This window comes from Rhodamnia argentea, chromosome 9 (assembly GCF_020921035.1).
Source record: "Rhodamnia argentea isolate NSW1041297 chromosome 9, ASM2092103v1, whole genome shotgun sequence".
In the NCBI taxonomy this organism is placed as follows: domain Eukaryota; kingdom Viridiplantae; phylum Streptophyta; class Magnoliopsida; order Myrtales; family Myrtaceae; genus Rhodamnia; species Rhodamnia argentea.
This window is the reverse complement of record NC_063158.1, coordinates 17,073,950-17,079,949: the sequence shown is the minus strand read 5'-3', so window position 1 is coordinate 17,079,949 and position 6,000 is coordinate 17,073,950. Positions and strand designations below refer to the sequence as shown.

The following is a 6,000-nucleotide window of genomic DNA, read 5'->3' as shown; positions in this document are numbered from 1 at the left end:
CTAGACGCGAGGCAGTATTGGTTCAAAATACTTGCTAAATTTTGACTCTTTTTGCTGGACCCATCTAGGAAAAAGCTCGCATCATACGCGAAGAGTCTGTGAGATAGAGAGGGGCAGTTGCTGTTTAATTTTATTCCCTTTAAAGTACCATCTTCCATAGCTTTGCTTGAAAGGGAGGATAATGTGTTAGCCATAATAATAAACAGGTATGGGAAGAGGGGTTGCCTTGTCTAATACCTCAGGAAAGTTGGAAGTAAAGAGAAGGTTCCCCCCATTCACCTTGACCCTAAAAGAGACCGTTGAAATACATTGTCTGACCAAGGTAACCCACTGTGAACTAAACAATGCTCCTTTAGGTAACAGATCTTTACATTCATACCTCTGTATTACAAGGAATTACAAAGACCCCTGTGAAAGCAAAGATAAAGCTTGTCAACGACAATTAAATTTAGAATTAATATCATGAAAAATCTCAAACCGATGCACTTATGATAAAAATACCCCAAATAAATTTTTTGATCCAAAAAAGCTCCAAACCGGTACACCTAGGACCAATTTACCTTAAACAAGTGTGATAATTTTACCCCAAATTAATTTTTGACTACAAAAAAAATCTTAAATTGGTACACATATGACAAATTTATCTTATATTAATTTCTGTTAAATTGGGTTAATATCATGAAAAACTTCAAATTAATAGACATGTGACAAACAAAGAGTAAAAACCCCAAATTGATACAAGCATCAATTGTCATATGTAATCCAATTTAGCAATTTGACGATAAAATTTAACGAAAACTAACGAAGGTCAAATTTGTCACATGTGTATCATTTTGTGATTTTATGTGGTCAAAAATTAGTTTGTGATAAATTTGACATAGGTGTATTAGTTTGAAATTTTTTATGGTAAAAAAATTAGTTTATGATAAATTTGACACAAATATAGTAGCTTGAGATTTTTTCTAGTAAAAAAAATATTTTAGAATAAATTTATCACAAGTGTATAGTAAAATTTTGGAGTAAATTTGTCAAAAGTGCTGCGTTAATTTTTTTTTTAATGAAAATGCCCCCTTGCCATGCCATCGAAGACTCTTATTTAAGATAAAGTGGCCACATAGATCCTCATTTAAAATAAAATCCACTTTTAACCCTTTGTGAGAATGAAAAATGACCTAAATATTCCTTGAATATTATCGAACCCTCAATTTGGTGCTGGAAATTTTAATTTATTCAAAATGATTTCTGATTTTTGGTTCAATGTGCAACATCAATTCTAAAATTTTTTTTCGTTCAAATAAATTAAGAGTTTAAGAATCATATGGCATATTAAATTTAAATTTATGGATAATTTAGGCCATATTGCACGTTAAATGAAGGGAAAACACCTCTAGCCAAATAGATCCTAAACATTTAAAATAAAATCCATTTTCTAACCTTTTTGTTGAGAATGAAAAATGCCAAACATAAATACGCGTGACATATGTACAAATATTTTCTAATGTGCAAAAAAATTTATATTGGAAATTTTACACATTTATATCAAATTATGTATTTTTGATTTTTAGATCTCAACTGTGCATGTGACATCAATTCCCTAAATATTGAGGTTAATTTGTTCAAATAAATCAAGAGTTTTAGAAGTCATAAAAAAGTTTGGGGTAATTTCATATTAAATTTAAATTTGTCACATGGATAAAAGTTTAGGCCATTTTGTTGCAAGTTAAATTTTCGAAGGGAAAACACCACGGAAAATATCTTTTGAAAACTATTTTCCCACCGTGTTTGGGAGGCGGACATTTATCTTGAAAATTTTTTTCGATCAACAAAAAACCTTCTAAAACTAAGAACATGCATTTGAAAAACGGTGTCCACACCTTTCACCTCCCTCTTCAACTATTTTTTTATGACATTTTTTTTTTTTTTTCAAACAATTCCAAACTTTTATATTATATTTTTGTGATACTTTATTTACCTCTAAATTATCTTTTTGTCATATAAAAAATCCTAGATTCTATATGCATGTGACACATTTACCCTAAATATTCGAGATAAATGTGCGCGCCTCACCAAGGCCGACAAGTCGCCGCAGCCCCAATATAAATTTAGGGTCCTTTTTTCCGACGTGTCTCAATTCAAAATTAGTACAACGTCTTGGGGTCCTTTAAACTTATCTTCTTGGATCACCTACATTCATCCATCTTGCATGTACAGTCTTCAAAGCTCTGTGCTTCGTGACTCAAAATTCTTCGTTTGCAATTGATTGGGCCTTGGAAGATCCCAAGTTCACAGGCTTTATTATCTCTACTCCGGATAAATACTCTCATTCCTACCCACCCACCCCGCGCCAAACCACTAGTTTATGATTTTTGACGTGGATTAACGAATGGGCAAGTTTTCTCTTCGGAAGAAGGGAATCTGGTATTGAGGAAGATCGGAATCAAAGGGAGTCGCTCGCATGGCCAAAGAGTTCCAGTCCCAGTTCGCCAAGAGGAAATCTCAAGAACGAAGGACTGTGAGGACGATCTGCTCTGCCGGAGATAGGCGAGGGGAACATGTATCCGCCCCCAACTCACCGACTCACTGTCCCTTTGAATTTAAGAAAACCCTTCATTAAATCCTTCCCATCTAACCCACTGGCAATTTGGGTTTTGATCCTCCCATTCCTCTTCCATTTACTCCAAATTTGTGCTCTCTGTGACACATTTACCCCCAAACTTTTTGTTGTGACACTAAAAAGGCTCAACAAACTCCTAGATTCGGCTAGGACAACATTCGTTAGCCTTGCGTGCAAATTTCTTGTGGTAAATTTGTCATTGGAAAATGAGAAAAACATAAAAAAAGAAAAAATAAAAAGAAATTTTGGAAAGGGAAAAAATAAATAATTAAAAATATTAAAGTTTGGTTTTAAAAAAAATAAAAAATGAAAAAGACGGAAAAAAATAAATTATTAAATGAATTGCATGGAAAAAAATTAAATCCAATTTTTCATACCGAACTATAGAAAATATTTTTCTAATCTTTTTCATATTTCAATCAAATACCAAAAAATATACCTATTTTTTTTTAGGGAAATAAACGGAGATTAAAGGTATCATAATGGGTATAATTTAAGATTTTTGGTGTCTTTTTTTCTTAAATGAAAGTGGAAGTATCATCTGTACTATTCTTCTTTTCAGAAAATGACATCACTTTGCAGACTTGGAGGCCGCGATTGTGCAGGCGAACGGAAGTCCCTGAGCTTGAAGGGGCTTGTGCAGAGAAAATATGGAGGAGAGGAGACACGGCAAAGAAAGAAAAAGAAAACGAAAAGGGGCTCTGAATTATCTCGCTACACTCCCCTCGAATCAGCCGATGTAGGCACTGCTCTGTGTCTGCTTCTAGCTTCTGTCTCCACGATCGACACTGGAGACCGCTCCGACCCTCTTTCTTCCTCGTCGTTAGTCGAGCGATGCTTGCGAAAAGTTCTTTCCTTTCTCTCTAAATTGGACGACCCAGTTTTGAGCTTTCGGAAGATGCCCCTCGCTGCCCTTTTCTCCGTGCTTCCTGTTTTGCTCAAATCCAAGTCAGCTTTCTCTCTCTCTCTAGAGGTTACATCATTTTGTCTGTTCTAGGGGTATATATGCTTAATGTTTGCTCCGGTTAATATTTGATTGAATATGCTGGACAGCAATCCGGATATTGCCTGTCTTTGTGCCAAGGTTGTAGGAAAGGCTTAGCCCTGTTCGTTCGAAACAAACCAACAAATCGCTTCGGATGCAGAAATTTTGGGAAGCCTTAGTATCGGGTTTGAGGAGTTCAAATAGGAGAGTCAAATTGAGCGCATGCTGTGCCGTTTCGGATTTGTCGACTAGTTTGGTTGGGTGGCAGAGGCTTCTTGAGCATTCTGCTTTGGAGACGCTCATGTGAGCGTACCCCTTTTTACTTCTCTCCTTTGTTCTACCTATTTATTTTCATGTTTGTTCCATTAGGCTTTTCGACTTATCATTTGCGTGTCAGGAAATGTGAGTTTTGTATGGTCTTTATGGGTTTTTCCATACAAGAATGAGCTTTTTAGCTCCACTCTCATGTGAGTGTACCTCTTGAACATGAATGTCTCACAAGACACTTATATTGATTTAGGGCTTTTGGGATTTTTTCGACCGGACATTAGATAAACTTAATTATGGTGATCAATGCTGCTAGGTCATACAGCATCATTTCATTGTTTTTTGGCTATCATTGCATGTCTTGGTTATGGTAGTTGTTCATTCATGCCTTGACACCTGCAAAACAAAGAAAATGCAATCCATAGAGATTAATCATAATGGAGGCTTTGGTGCATCAAATTTAGGATGGTGTACTAACCCAACAATCGCTACTATGCTACATCTCTGTGCATTCTGATATGCATTGACTGAATATGGTTAAAGATCTCTTTATCCTTGTTTAAAATGGTTCATTGGGGCAAGCTTTCACTGGTTGAGCTGCATAGGCACACTATTATCTATCCTCCGATCAAGCTTCAGATGTCAACTTCTGCTAACTTTCTCTTCGTTATGGTATTGAGCATGTAAAACCTTTGTCAATACTATTATGACCCATGTCAGACTCATTGGATGCTACTTTGAAATGGCTTTTTAAGTAGATTTCACGGGAAGTTATAGTATACGACTAATTAATTGATGTATGAAGTCTATTGATGGTTTATATGCATGTTGGTATATTGGCGTCTTTTCTTTGATTGTGAGGGGATGTAGTATGAGAAAGGCATGCCAGTTTTTTAAGTATAGTCTATTGTTGACAAGTTCTTGGATGTACACTTTTTTTTGGTCTAACTTGGATGTATACTTACAGTTACTTTTTAATGTGTGTATATCTTCCTTCCCTTGGTGGCTTGAGGTATCAGATTTACGATGCTCTTTCATCAAGCCGTATTTATTTATTCACATTTGCCTGCCAATGGCTTATTCTTTGCATATGTAAGCATGTTTTGTGCAGTTTTATAATTACAATGTATGTTCTATATGGATTGCTAACCTCCTTGTTTTATTGTGAATCAATCGGTTATGAATTGGTTTAAATGATCTGTGAATGGGCTTTTTGGGGGATGCGCTTATATTATATGTCCATCCATCAAATTACAATCTCCCATCTTGTTTGTTGTTCTTACAACCTATCACCTGAATATATGAAAGGACTCTTGTGGTTAACTCAAGTACTTGTACATATAATACGGGCAAAGCTGGGGAGAAGTTTTGAGGCTGTTGTTATTACTTTAGCTGTTTAGTTGAATATGGCTGAGAATTGTTCTTCTTGCGTGGCACAGTTTGGTTTCCTGTTTTAATTTAATAGCTAATGTCGGCTTATTTTTGCTCATTACACATTTGATTGCCATCTCCCTATCTATCATCAGTTTGACTCATCATATCCACTAGGGTTTGCTATCTTCAGGTGGCCAAATATTTTGTGGATTTTGTCATGTTATTCTTAGTGGACAGTGGATTTAATAGGAGTCACATTGCAGCTGCAAAGGAACATCAACTTCCTGTTTCACTTCTCGATGCTGTTATTGTACCTGTTAACTCCTGCAATGTCAAGCAATTGGAAAGAATTCTGTCTCAGCTCTCTGAAAGTTTCTTGTTCCTTTTGAAAGAGCTGTTGACTAAAGTGCATCCTCAAATGTACAACTCTTTGGTGTGCTGCAAGCAAAAAGACTTGTTAAGCAATATGAGGGTCAACGATCTGGCAGAGAGTATTTCAGTCTTTCTATCAGAGTCCAATGTGCCACTTTTCTGCCTATTGATCAAATCAAAAGATGCATTCTTGGGTTACCTTCGTCTAGTTTCAAAGGTTTTATTGCCGGCTATTGGGAAGTATCACCTTTTCTCATAAGCAGGACCTCTAGGGCTGTGGATAAGGAGGATATATTTAACTCTTTTTTGAATTCCATTCATCCTAAAGATGTTGTTCACCATCTTCTCTCTTCTGTTCTCCATCGTGCGGTCTCCTGCCCACCTACTG

General features: G+C 36.0%; 1 protein-coding gene across 1 annotated transcript in view; it reads left to right on the top strand.

Annotated features, from left to right (window-relative positions):
• The first annotated feature begins 5,050 nt into the window (after nucleotides 1-5,050).
• The window catches only part of LOC125316723, a 136,463-nt gene continuing 135,513 nt past the window's right edge, over nucleotides 5,051-6,000 (top strand). Inside the window, exon 1 of the mRNA XM_048285867.1 lies at nucleotides 5,051-5,285. The gene's annotated coding sequence lies outside the window, so the exon portion shown is untranslated. The remainder of the gene's footprint in view (nucleotides 5,286-6,000) is intronic.